The 14,887-nt window shown below is 38.2% G+C and overlaps 1 long non-coding RNA gene across 1 annotated transcript; it reads right to left on the reverse strand.

The window, feature by feature from the left end:
* Nucleotides 1-5,787: 5,787 nt before the first annotated feature.
* Nucleotides 5,788-7,833, reverse strand: LOC141550175 (uncharacterized). Its single transcript, XR_012484531.1, has 2 exons — nucleotides 7,775-7,833; nucleotides 5,788-7,365 (listed from the first exon to the last, which is right to left on the reverse strand). It is a non-coding gene; the product is annotated as an uncharacterized LOC141550175 (long non-coding RNA).
* Between the last annotated feature and the right edge of the window lie 7,054 nt (nucleotides 7,834-14,887).

The following is a 14,887-nucleotide window of genomic DNA, read 5'->3' on the forward strand; positions in this document are numbered from 1 at the left end:
AAAGGAATTTTAGGCAAAACCAATTGACCCAAGAGACTTTTACTGAAGTGAGGACCTGTGTGTTCCTTCATGGTGCTTGGCACTGGGGCAAACAGGAATATAAAACATGGTTTCAGGCCTTAAAAGGACCTTATAGTTTGAGTGGGGGAGTGAAAAGTGAAATAACAGTACAAGGCAACAATCCAAGAGATGTCACAAAGCAGTCCAAGATTAAGTTCCAAATGTGTATAGATGATAACTGCTGTGAGAGTTCACAGAAAAAAGAAATCACTTCGAGGTGTGTGTGGTTGTCAGACAAGGCTGGAGATTGAGAGAATCTTAAATAAGGATGGTAAGGGAGTTATGCATCTCCTTCTGAATCTGCTAGAGAGCTTCTCAGAGCATTTGAGATAGATATTGAACTTGGAGCCAAGAAGACCTTCACTGAGTTCTATAATTGTATTTTTATTAGTATAGAGAACTCTAAAGCTAGAAAACTCCCTTTACAAATACAACTTGGTATCTTTTCCATAACTTTTAAGTTGGCTAGAAATTAAGTGATTTTCCTAGGATCCACGAGCATCAAAGGTGAGATATGAACCTGGGTTACCTGGCTACAAGGGAATGGCTCTCTACCCTACACAAACTAACCACCTCTCAGTTGTGAGCTATTTGTTGTAGTCATCAGCCCCCAGACCCCAATCTAACTAGTTTCCAAAATCTAGCATCTCCTCTACTTTCCTAACAGGACTAAAAATGGAAGCTACTTGAATTCAACTGAAGGAAGGGATTGAGAGCCGTCCCCCTACTCAGGGGAATGGAATGACTGGGCTAGGGACTGAGTGATCCTGGCTGTTCTCCCAGAGTACAAGCTAGAGGTTGGCTGATGGAACCAGAGAGTTCTTAGGAAAAATCATTCTGACTGAGTGACGTTTATATTGGGACAGAAAGCTCTTCTTAGAAACATCTGCTGAGGGAGGGATATTACTCTCTAAAATAAGAAAGACATGACTTTGGCAAGAGGGGGAGAATGGGGAAAGCACACAGGGATAGGGGAAGGAAAGTGATCTGGAGTATTGGCAATCAGGAGTGGTCTGAGGAAAATCTGGGAAGGAATCAGTTTTTCTTCAGATTTTGTTTAGTCTCCTGAATAAGAGATTAAGCACATCCAACTTTTAATTTTTGTTTGGGACCAAATTGATGTATCAAGATAGAGGGTGTATATTAGAAATAAGTCCCTTATCAGAAATATTGGCTGTAAAAATTGCTCCCAGTTTTCTGCTTCCCTTCTAATCTTGGCTGCCTTGGGTTTTTTGGTACAAAAACTTTTTAATTCAATATAATAAAAAATTTCCATTTTACACTTTATAATGTTTAGTTTTTATTTTTTATTGGAGATTTTTATCTTCAAAATATATGCAAGGATAATTTTTCAACATGGACTCTTGCAAAACCTTGTGTTCCAGTTTTCTCCCCCTTCCCTCTGTCCCCTCCCATAGCTGGCAAGTAATCCAATATATGTTAAACATGGTTTTAAATATATGTTAAATCCAATGTAGGCATACATATTTTTTATTTATTTTTATTATATTTTTAAATTTACAAAACATATATATGGGTAATTTCTGTTCCAAATTTTCCCCTCCTTCCCCTCACCTCTTCCCTAGATGGCAGGTAGCCCAATATATGTTAAATGATATGTTAAATCCAATATATGTATATAGTTATCTTGCTGCACAAGAAAAATTGGATCTAGAAAGAAAAAAAAACTGAGAAGAAAAACAAAATGCAAACAAACAAGAGAAAGAGTGGAAATGCAAGGCTGTGGTTCACATTTTGTTCCCATAGTCCTCTCTCTGGGTGTAGATGGCTCTCTTCATTACTGGGCAATTGGAATTGGTTTGAATCAACTCATTGTTGAAAAGAAATAGGCATACATATTTATACAATTATCTTGCTATACAAGAAAAATCAGATTAAAAAGAAAAAAAATAAGAAAATAAAATTCAAGCAAACCACAACAAAAAAAGTGAAAATGCTATGTTGTAATCCCCCCTCACTTCCCACAATCCTCTCTCAGGGTGTAGATGGCTCTATCACAAGATCATTGGAACTGGCCTGTATCATCTCATTGTTGAGAATAGCCACATGCATCAGAATTGATTGTCATATAGTCTTATTGTTGTCTTGTACAATGATCTCCATTTCACTTAGCATCAATTCATGTAAGTCTCTCCAGGCCTTTCTGAAATCATCCTGCTGGTCATTTCTTATAGAATAATAATATTCCATAACATTCATATACCATAACTTATTCAGCCATTCTCCAACTGATGGGCATATACTCAGTTTCCAGTTTCTTGTCACTATAAAGAGAGCTGTCACAAACATTTTTTTGCATATATGAGTCCCTTTCCCTCCTTTAAGATCTCTTTGGGATAAAGACCCAGTAGTTACACTGCTGGATCAAAGGATATGCACAGTTTGGTAACGTTTTGGGTATAGTTCCAAATTGCTATAGAAGAGTAATTCAGAAATACTTGTAAGGATAAATACTAAAAAAAACCCCCAAAAAACAAAACAAAACACTAACATTTTAACATGTAATTGGGGAGAATAAAGTGTTAAACATATATTTTAAAAATAATACTGAACCGTATGAAATGCAAAAGGGATAATTTTGATTATGTTCAATTAAAAGTTTCTGTACAAACAAAAGCAATGCAGCCAAGATTAGAAGGGAAACAGAAAGATGGGAAACAATTTTTACAGCCAGTGTTTCTAATAAAAACTTTATTTCTAAAATATAGTGAACTCAAATTTATAAGAATACAAGCTATTCCCAATTGATAAATAGCCAAGGGATACAAACATAATTTTGAGATGAAGAAATTAAAGCCATTCTAGCTATATGAAAAAATGCACTATTGATTAGAGAAATGCAAATTAGGACAACTCTGAGGTACCATAGTACAAGACAGAAAAATAAATAAATAAAATTTGAGGGGGATATGGGAAAACTGGTACATTAATACATTGTTGCTAGGATTGTAAACTGATCCAAACATTCTAGAGAGCAATTTGGAACTATGCCCAAAGGTCTATAAAATTGTGTAGACCCTCTGATCCAGCAATGTCTCTACTGGGTCTATATCCCAAAGAGATCATAAAATGGGGAAAGAACCCATATATGCAAAAATGTTTGGAGCAGCTCTTTTTTCAGAGGAAACTGGAAACTGAGTGGATGCCCATCAGTTGGGGAATGGCTGCATAAGTTATGGTATATGAATGTAATGGCATGTTCTATAAGAAACTATCAGCAGGATGATTTCGGAGAGAATTGGAGAGACTTGGAGAGACTTACATGAAGTGATGCTAAGTGAAATGAGCAGAACCAGGAGATTATTGTACCCAGCCACAAGATTATGTGATGAACAATTGTGATAGACTTGGCTCTTTTTAACAATGAGGTATGATTCAAGGCAATTCCAATAGACTTGTGATGGAAAGAACCATCAACTATGGAAGCTAAATGTGGATCAAAGCATTGTATTTTCACCTTTGTTGTTTGCTTGTTTTTTATTCCTTTGTCATGCCCCCTCCCCCAATTTGATCTGGGACCATATTGATATGGCTTACACCATGATGAATTACATATATTTAATCTACATTGGATTACTTGCTGTCTAGAGGAGTGGGGAGAGGAGGAAAAAGGGAGAAAAATTTGGAACACAAGGTTTTGCAAAGGTGAATGTTGGAAACTATCTTTGCATGCATTTGGAAAAATAAAAAGTTTCCTTCATATTCTCCCTCCCCCAATTACCAATGTGATCAAGACAAATCCGAGTCTGGCTACTTGGCAACAACATACCTCTCCTGACTTTCTATCCCCCTTTCTCCTTCCCTTTCTCTGGAGCTATCCCTTCTCCACACACCCCTCAGCTTGATGCTCTTTTACGATATATAACATTCCCCACTCTTCCTTTTCTCCTCAGCACTTGTTCTTAGTGTTAATTTTTGACCTGATTTGATTCTATTTGAATGAAAAACTTATTAAAAGGGCAGGGAAAAGGTGAATACTGCATTCCCTCCCAAGACTTTCCCCATCTCCATCAAAAACGATTCTCTTTTCCCTTTTCTGAGTATTCTATATCCTGATAGTCGCCTTTCCTCTCCTGCTTCCACTATGTCTTGTCCTCTTTGCTCCTTTCTATCAAGGCCCGATTGTTTCTATTGTCTATATTTAAGGAAAATGAAGGCACTGGGATATATAAAAGTGAAGACCTTGTTTGCTCAGGAAAATTCTTCCATGGTGGATCAGCTAGGCTGGAAATGCTTGGAGTTGGGGATGATTGCTCTAGTCCCTTTTCCCTTAGGAGAGCCAGAAGGAGGCTGATGGGTCTTGGATTTAACTGTCCTATGGGCCTTATAGTATAAGGCATAAAGAGCATGTACCAGATGAAAAGGTGAAATAAGCTCAGATTCATTCCAAGGCCAGGAGTAAGCTGTTCAGTGCAGATACCTCTTAGTGTTTCATTCTTATATTAGTCTCTCCCTTTGGGGTGTGTCCTTAGGTCATGGGAGCATAAAATATAGAACATTACTGATCATCCAGAGGGCCTTCCAATCCTTTTGTAAGAGCTGACATATAACAGCTAAATTCTCATCATTGAAGAAAGGGGGTGCCCCAGTGCTTCAGTTTAGGGTCACCCACAGATTTAATCTGATGACCTATATATATAGTGCTAATGCAATTTACTCTTTGGCTCTTTGGAAGGGGAGGAGTGAGCCTAAAGCACTCATTGCCCTACCTACTTATCAACAAAATTGATTGAGAAGGCTATTATGACTCTGATGGTATCATGATTGGAGTATTTTGCAAAGAGACTGATGAGTAACCATTGCAATGTTGCAACTCTTTTCACAGCATTCTGTTTAAATTGGACCAAAATTACCTTGTAATTATTCATATATTCATGGAGACAGAGAATGGACGTGGTGTTTCATTGACAAGAGGGACAGTCCAGATGACAAAACTCTACCGGTACAGGTTAACATCTCTCTAAAGAGTTGCCCAAAATGTGTCCTTTTCAATAATGAAGAGAGGCATCTACATCCAGATGTGGGAACTGAGTGTGGATCACAACATAGCATTTTCACTCTTTTTGTTATTGTTTGCTTGCATTTTGTTTTCTTTCTCATTTTTTTTTCCCTTTTTGATCTGATTTTTTCTTGCACAACATAACTGTATAAATATGTACACATTTTAACATGCTTAATATAGATTACTTGCCATCTAGGGGAGAGAGTAGGACGAAGGGAGGGGAAATTTGGAACACAAGGTTTTGCAAGGGTCAATGTTGACCCTGGCAAATCACTTAACCCCAATTGCTTCAGGAAAAAAAATATCCATTCGTATGTTTTGAAAATAAAAAGCTTTAATTAAAAAAAAAAAAGTTGTCTAAAGAACCAAGAAATTAAGCCACTTGCTAGGGTCACACAAGATGTGAACCGAAACCTTTATGATTTTGAGAACAACTCTCTAGGATATGATTTCTTTTCTATTTTGTATTTACTTGGACATGTTGTTTCCTCTTCATACAATGTAAACTTCTTAGGGCTTTCTCATTTTTGTCTTTACTATATGCTTAGCATATAGTAAAGTAGGCTTTAATTGATTGATTGATCCTTCTGGGATCTGACTCTAGTTCTGATCTCTGGGCCCCAGACAATAAATCAGACACCCCTTGGTATGCTTGAAGACAACTGGAAAGTCCCATCTTGTAATGCCAAAGAAACTGAGCAAGATAGAGATTAGAGATTATTTAATTAATTTATTTAAAAGGGAGAGATTTACTGGAACCAAATGGATCCATAGTTTGGTCCCAGGGCTGAACGAGACTATGGTCTCCAAGAACCTAGTCGTGAATGTCAAATACAAGATTCTTTTATAGGGTTACAAGAATGATGACATAATGGGGGAGGTACCTGGATGGGGATGACCTAATGGAAGCAGGCACCTAGGATGACATAATGGAGGTACTGGAGAGGCTCCTGATATTCTAATAACATCTAAAATGGATAAAGACCTTTATCCCATCAAACATTAAGAGGGAATGACTATAGCCTAAGGTCTAAGATACAAGACCTTTATCCTAACATTAAGAGAGAATGGTTATAACCTGAGGCAGAGTAACTGAATAGGACAATTAGGGAAACTGAGTCAGGATAATAAAAGGGAACTGTGGCACAACATTCCACACTCTCTCTTCTAACTATTCAAATCTTTGAATTACCTTCCTCTAGAAGATCTTAGCACCATAATTGACCAACCCTATGTGAAGTAAATAGAAAAAATCAAAATCAAAATAAAGCTAGAGCAATGCAAGGACTTATGGCAAGGGCAAGTCTCTCCCTGATAACCCCAGAGTTAATCAGCAATACACAAAGCTCCTCATTGCAATCATGTCAAGTCCTTTGTAGTCGGGGAGCATATGAACAATTCACTGTGAGTTAGGTCTGTGGTCATTTGTGCATTTGATTCAGCCTCTGCTTACAGAGCAGCAGTTGTGCTGCCCATTCAGAGGGGCAACCCACTCCAGGAGAGAAGGGTGAGGCTCCACCTGTCCCTGCCCAGAGGAACAGACAGGGCTGCAGAAAGGATCAGATTTCTGAGCAGATTATGCAGTTAGACCAAAGCAGGCAAACTCCGAACTTTTAGAGCCCAAATTAAGGACCTGGGGTAACAGGAGTAGAGAAAAATATCAGAGAGATTACCAGTCCCAGGACAGGTATCTGATTTTTGGTTGTTTCTAAAAAATCTGAGTCTGCCAGGGCAATTCCAATAGAATAAGGGGTTCCAAGGTTAAAGCATAACCAGCAAATCAGTCCAGTAAATTTAAGCAAGGAGTAAAAAAATGAAAAGGACTGTTTAAAGGACTTCCAATTAAATCTGAACTAGTAAGATGGGGATAGGGCAGAAGTACCTAAGAAAATACACAGTTTCCCCAATTTCCTATTTCTTCCTCCCTTTTTTTCTTATGGAAATGAATTATCAAATAACTGTCCCACATATAAATCCCAAGGGTGAATCAAAATTCCTATACATATACACTAAAAATCCCTCAAACATAACAGTAATAGTTACACAAGTTTAAAAACTTCCATCCCTTAACACAGTAATACAGTTAAAATTCTAACAATTCAGACATTTTCCCACTCCCCCATATCAGTCCAAATTACATCAGGAGCAGGGGTGATGGTTTTCTCAAAAACTGCTTCCTGCTGAAGATGGGTGGAGATGCTCAGTCCAAGGAGGGGGATGGGTGTATTGTGGCAAGTTGACAATCAAAGCATGATCTAAGTCCCAGAAGCAAGTCAATATATCTGTAATTTGACCAAATCTAGAAACAAAAACAAATCTTAACAAAGAAAAGTGATTACAGTCTGAGACTGGTCCATAAGGACTGCTACAAGATGTGGCCTCTTGTTATTAACCTTACAAAAGAATTTGACTATCCAGCCCCAATATCTAGTAACAGATAGATGACCAAAATGAATATATATTTGCTCAAATATTTAAGTAAAATGATTACATAAACCAGATTGGAAACAGCAAGGTATGACATAATTGAATTGCATTAACAGTTTCCTATTGACCATTGCTCTGATTATAGAAATCAGTTACAGGAGGAAACAATGCGGCAACATATTAACTACAAACCCAAGAAATTTTACCTCTAAATAACAAATCCCATTAACCAAAGTTTTGGATAAATGCTAAACAGATATTTACCATAACCTTATATTTATACAAATCAGTTTGCTCCTTTTAGCCAAGAACCAGGTGGCTACAACTTGATCAGAAAAAACTGTCTGGAACAGTTTAGAAGAAGGGGGGAGGAGGGATTCCACATGGCTGCCCTCCCCCCACTCCACCTCCAAAGAGGCAAGAGGGAGGGAGGGCAAACTTAACTGTAGCCCAGGCTAATTAGATGCTCCATACCTGAAGTAGCAGAGAGCAGTGGGGGTCTAGTTTAAATCTTCACCTTTGAAGACAAAAGATCCCTACCCCACCCAACCTTTAAAGTAGCAGAAATCAGTGGGGTTTAAAGCATAACTTACAATGTTATAATATAGGTAACAGACTCTGAACCAAAATACAGCTTTAAATTCCCAATAATATAAAACTGCTTTTCCTATCATATTTCAAATAATGAAACAGCATAGTTTTTCTTTCTCTCCCTCTGGCCCCACGTGGCCATTATTCCCAATGGACTTCTCCTAAGCTCCAACTTGGCCAGAGTTGGAGCCTTCAGAAAAGTCAGATCTAATTAGAGGCACATTACCTCTTTCAGGCAAGTTAACAAAACTTCACTTTAACAAGCTATTGTTCTTTTAAGATCTTATACTAAATCTAGCCAGCATAGGCAATAGTAAAATTATTTCCCACAATTTAAAAACTGCCCAAAATACTCAGAACAAATCTGGCATGCAAAGGCAATCGTAACATTATTTCCCAAATTTAGAATCATCCTAAAATTCCTAATCAAATGTTTTCTCCAGCTGGAGTTCAGAATTATACTAAGTACAGTTGCAACCAATTCCCAAATTTGATCATTGTTCTTAAATTTAACAGAGCTCTTAAACTAACAAAACAGACAAATCACACACAACACAGAACACACACAGACTTCGAAGTCAAAACATTTAACACAAACCAGGGGCTATCTGGAAAGAATAGCCCTGAGGGAAGTTGTTGGCTCCAGTCTTCCCTCCCATAATCCAAATGAAACCCCCCCCTTTTTTTAAGCCAGATGGTGGCTTAAAAAAAGACACCCAGATTTATACTCTGGAATACCCAGAGTTGTGCCAACTGGCACACAGAACCAGATGTGTCTTAGACACCCAGGTAGGGTCCGCTGCATCCAGAAGACTCTACTCCCAGTCAGCATTTCATAATTCTGGGAATCCAGATGCTAGCATACAGACAGAACAGAACAGGTACAGACAGAACAGATGGTACCCTGAAAGGTACACAGACAGACTTACTCTCCTGTGGCCAAAATGGGACTATCTACCATCAGGCTGTTGTGGCTGGAAACTGCTCTCTTTCCCAGAGGCTCTGGAAAAAAAAATCCAGGGGCCAGCCTCTCCAGGCCAAGAATTCAGATCCCCAGCCACTCAGGCCAAGGGCAGAGACCAGAAAGTCTCTTATCTCTATCCTGCTCATTTCCTAACCTCTCACTGGGGAGCTCCAAAATGTAATGCTGGAGAAACTGATCAAGACAGCGATTAGAGAGTATCTAATAATTTACTAAATGGGAGAGATTTACTGGGACCAAATGGATCCATGGTTTGGTCCCAGGGCTGAACGAGGTTATAGTCTCAAAGAATCCAGCAGTGAATGTGGGACACAAGATTCTTTTATAGGGTAACAAGAATAGTGACATAATGGATAAAGACCTTTATCCCATCAAACATTAAAAGGGAATGGTTATAACCTGAGGCAGAGTAACTGAGTAGGACAATTAGGGAAACTAGGTCAGGACATTAAAAGGGAACTGTGGCACAACAATCTTTTCTCCAGAAGGCCTAAAGACATAAGTGACCTGGCCTGATAGGTATCACATAGCTAGTTGGTGGTATTCATAAATTACACTATAAGTCACTTCTCCAGTTTCCAGCTTCTCCTTTTCATTGTTCCCTTTCCCCTGTGGATTCTAATTTAGGGAGGAGATGATCAGGGAAAGGGAATTAGCATTTAAGTTCCTACTAATGTTCCAGGTACTATTCTACATAGCTAAGTACTTTGCCAACATCATCTCATTTGATGAGATGGGAGTAGTCTCCTCAAGCACACAAGACTCTCTGTTCTTCCACCTTTACTCCCCCCACATTATACCTTAGCTTAGGGATAATTCCGTGATGATTCCTGGCCCTTTGAATCCACTTTCTGGCTCCATTTGATCAAATGGTGACAATTAAAAGAATGGCAATGACTCAGACTGGAACTCCTCCCAGAGAGATTTAAAAAGACTGACTTCTTGAGAAAGAGAAACTCTAAAGGTGCTTTTTACTTTCACTTTCCCATTGAGTCTCCGGAGTGCTCAGGAATTGATTATTATACATGTCTTATCAGACCAGAGGCTTACTTTGGCTTTTATTGTTGAATTATTAGAAAAAAATAATAAAAATTATTATTGTTATTATTATAATAGTAAAATAAAAATACTGGGGATCTTCATAATTTTTGTGCTGTTTTACACAATTCATGCTAGGGGAGAATGACTCAAGGGGGGAATGATTGACAAGATCATCAACTAAGAGACTCAGAACTAGAATGGAATCAATTAATCAGCAGACTCCTATTGCCTATATTAGGATAAGAAAAAAGTGAGTAACCCCTTCTCTCAAGAAGCTTACTTTCTAATTGATAAGAGATCATCTAATGATTAGATTCTAGTTGGGCTCCGAAGAAATTAGAATCTAGAAAGTTGAAATGGTTCTGGCCAAGGCTATGGATCAATTGAAGGGTGGAGTTGGAAGCTGATCAATAACAGTAATTCACATCTGTGACATTTTTATGTCTTAAGTACTTCCAGAGAGTTGGTAGTACAAATATTATTGCCCTCATCTTACAGATAAGGGAACTAATTAAAGCTTAGAAAGATTAAATGATTTGGAGAGGGGAAGAAGCCAGGTTTTAAACCCAGATGTCCTTTGTCCTTTTTTGAAGTATGTGTGGAAATTGAGAGATGGACCTGGAAGATTTCATATTATCCTGACTCCCTCAAGTTGCCAGTGGAGATATTTAGGCCCAGAGAAATGCTGAGGGTCATGCAACTGCCTAATAGGGGGTTAACGTCTTCTGGCTCTTAACTCAATCCTCTTTCCAAGGTAAACATGGTGGAGCCGAATAAAGCTTTATCCTAGGAATTTTAAACCTTTTTGCATCATAGACCCTCTTGATAATCTGATGAATTCTATGAATCCCTTCTCCAAATCATGCTTTGAAATATGCAAAATAAAATATATAGAAAAACACAAGAAAATAAATTATATTGAAATAATTCTAAAAATAAAAAACAAACAAGATTATAGATCCCATGTTAAAAACCTTTTCTTTATACCAAATAGTTTACTACTATCCAAGTTTAGAGGAGACAGACAGGTAGGGCTCTCTGCTTTCATCTTTATTATGGCTCAATGCTGATAGGCTTTGGTCACTTTAACAGGGATGTTTTGAGCAAGACTGGTCTTATAAAGAGGTAGAGTTATAATTCTTTTAGTTGAGGAAAAATCCATATGAGGCAGAGATATGGTACAGGATAATATGAAGAGAGGAGATGTCATGAACCTGGGGCAATGATACCATTAAGTAATAAAGGCATTGTTTGTCAGAAGAGGACCTTGAGAATTACCATGAAGAGAATCACTTCTCCAACCTTCCCCTCCTTCCCCATGGTGATACTCTGGGGCAAAGCCCCATTTACCCCACACTAGTTCTTCTTGGAGGTAGAGTGGAAGAAGAATGTTTTTGTGGTTACCTCCAAGCAAGGCCACCTCCATCTCATTTTCCCTTCCCATCTCTCTCATAAGTTGAAATGAATCTTACAATAATGATAAATGTTGAAGGGCATCTGGGAAAACTGGGACACTACTGCATTGTTGGTAGATTTAGTTTTTTTTTTTAAGTTAAAGTATATGTTAAATACAATGTATGTAATACATGTCCATACAGTTATTTTGCTGTACAAAAAGAGTCAGACTTTTTTTTTTAATTTTAATTTTTTTTATTTTTTATTTATTTATTTAGAATTTTTTTCACAGTATATATGCATGAGTAATTTTTTTTATAATATTATCCCTTGTATTCATTTTTTCAAATTATTCCCCCCCTCCCTCCACTCCCTCCCCCCAATGACAGGCAATCCCATACATTTTACATGTGTTACAATATAACCTAGATATAATGTATGTGTGTAAATACCATTTTCTTGTTGCACATTAAGTATTAGATTCCGAAGTATAAGTAACCTGGGTAGATAGACAGTAGTGCTAACAATTTACATTCACTTCCCAGTGTTCCTTCTCTGGGTGTAGTTATTTCTGTCCATCATTGATCAACTGGAAGTGAGTTGGATCTTTTTTATGTTGAAGATTTCCACTTCCATCAGAATACATCCTCATACAACATTGAAGTGTACAGCGATCTTCTAGTTCTGCTCATTTCACTCAGCATCAGTTGATGTAAGTCTCTCCAAGCCTCTCTGTATTCCTCCTGCTGGTCATTTCTTACAGAGCAATAATATTCCATAACCTTCATATACCATAATTTACCCAACCATTCTCCAATTGATGGGCATCCATTCATCTTCCAGTTTCTAGCTACAACAAAAAGAGCTGCCACAAACATTTTGGCACATACAGGTCCCTTTCCACTCTTTAGTATTTCTTTGGGATATAAGCCCAATAGCAGCAATGCTGGATCAAAGGGCATGCACAGTTTGATAACTTTTTGGGCATAGTTCCAAATTGAAGAGTCAGACTTTGAAATACTGTACAATTAGCCTGTGAAGGAAATAAAAAATGCAGGCGGACAAAAATGGAGGGATTGGGAATTCTATGTGGTGGTTCATAGTCATCTCCCAGAGTTCTTTCACTGGGTGTAGCTGGTTCAATTCATTACTGCTCTATTGGAACTGATTTGTTCATACAGTATTGTTGTTGAAGTTTATAATGATCTCCTGGTCCTGCTCATTTCACTCAGCATCAGTTCATGTAAGTCTCTTCAGGTGTCTCTGATATCATCCTGCTGGTCATTTCTTACAGAACAATAATATTCCAATATACCACAACTTATTCAGCCATTCTCTAATTGATGGGCATCCATGTAGTTTCTGGCCACTACAAAGAGGGCTGCCACAAACATTCTTGCACATACAGGTCCCTTTCCCTTCTTTAAGATCTCTTTGGGATATAAGCCCAATAGCAGCAATGCTGGATCAAAGGGTATGCACAGCTTGATAACTTTTTGAGCATAGTTCCAAATTGCTCTCCAGGATGGATGGATGTATTCACAATTCCACCAATTGTTGGTGGATTTGTGAACTGATGCAAACATTCTGGAGAGCAATTTGGAACTACATCCAAAGGGCTATAAACTGTCCATAACCTTTGATCTAGCAGTGTCTCCACTGTGTCTGTATCTTAAAGAGATCATAAAAAAGGGAAAAGGAACCACATGTGGAAAAATGTTTGTGACACTATTTCAAAGTCTGATTCTTTTTGTACAGCAAAACAACTGTTTGGACATGTATACATACATTGTATTTAACTTATACTTTAACATATTTAACATGTATTGGTCAACCTGCCATCTGGGGGTGGGGAGAAGGAGGGGCAAAATTAGAACAAAAGGTTTGGCAATTGTCAATGTTGTAAAATTGCCCATGCCTATATCTGGTAAATAAAAACTATTAAAATAAAAAAAAACAAACAAACAATAAAGTATTCTCATGGACATAAAAAAAATTACACGTTAAGAAGTCATCAACAAAAACTCAATACCTATTTGGTGTAGTTAGTGGGACACTGAAGGGAAGTGAAAGGACCATATGACCAGTGCCAGCTAGAGTTCTGGAGGTTGAGTGATTCTCAGCTAACTGCAATCTTTTATGTTTAAAAATCATGTCTTCCTCCCTCCTTTTGTACAGTAACCATATGTGGAGGTATTGAGACTTACCTGTGATATAGGTAACTTAAACTTGACTCATCATAAAAATAACACCTATGGAAATAATTTCATTCTTCTATACTGTAAGTCAAGAGAACCTAATGCTCCCAGCTAGGGAAACAGTTAGACTTTTCTGGAAGGAAAAAATATTTCTGGACCTTCTGATCTTCATTATTTTCCAGAATCATGATCTGGCCACAAGTTACTCCTGACTAGATGAATTAGACTTCTAGCTTCTCTGTAAACTCTTATAATAATTCATTCTAGGGTCAACTACCCAGCTAGGAATTAGAGTAACTAAACTGAACTGGTCTTGGCTCTGTCAGTGACCTGCTGTGTGATCATGGGCAAATGATTTCACTTTTCTGGACCTCTATTTTCTCACCTTAAAAAATAAAAGGGGGGAGCAGCTAGGTGGTGCAGCAGATAGAGCATCAACCCTGAAGTCAGGAGGACCTGAATTCAAATCTAACCTCATACACTTACCACTTCCTGGGCAAGTCATTTGATCCCAGTTGCCTCAGCAAAAAACAAAAGCAGAACAAGAATATTTGTCTAACTGGCTTTATATAGTTATTCCCAAGATTATTAGCGCAAGTACTTTAAAAGTAAAGCCGTGTGGGTCCTTTAAAAGACTGCATTTCAGAGAGTAATCTTCTCCAAAAGAAGGGCATCAGCCACTCAGCCCAACAAATAACTACAGATCATAAAAACAAAAGAAGCCATTGTTAGGGATCCCCTCTCTCATCCCAGTTTGGAGCAGACAAAGCACGCAAAGGGGAGGAAGAGGAGGTGAATGAGAGGAGAGGAAGTCATGCTTTTCCAAGCCAAGGTAGATCTGGGAGCTTTAGCTTTGCAAGGCAGTTTTGGTCTGCTCCCAAGCTTGCCATTCATTCCCTTTGCTCTCTTGGACATGCATTTAGTTAATCCTCTTGTTTTCCTATGTTGGGGATAATAACAGAGGGGGCAGATTAATTACTGGCTGGCTATTCCTGTTCCAAATATGTGGAGTGTTAAAAACACAAGACTGATCTTTCATCCTCAGCAGGTTTGTCAGTCCCTTGGAATTTGGAACATGTCTCCATGTGTCTGCGTTTGCCCACTTCCTCCTCCCCCTCTTGGGGCTTCAAGGGTATGGCTGTGGAGAGACTTTTGCTAAGGACCTGACCA

This window comes from Sminthopsis crassicaudata, chromosome 1 (assembly GCF_048593235.1).
Source record: "Sminthopsis crassicaudata isolate SCR6 chromosome 1, ASM4859323v1, whole genome shotgun sequence".
Taxonomy (NCBI): Eukaryota; Metazoa; Chordata; class Mammalia; order Dasyuromorphia; family Dasyuridae; genus Sminthopsis; species Sminthopsis crassicaudata.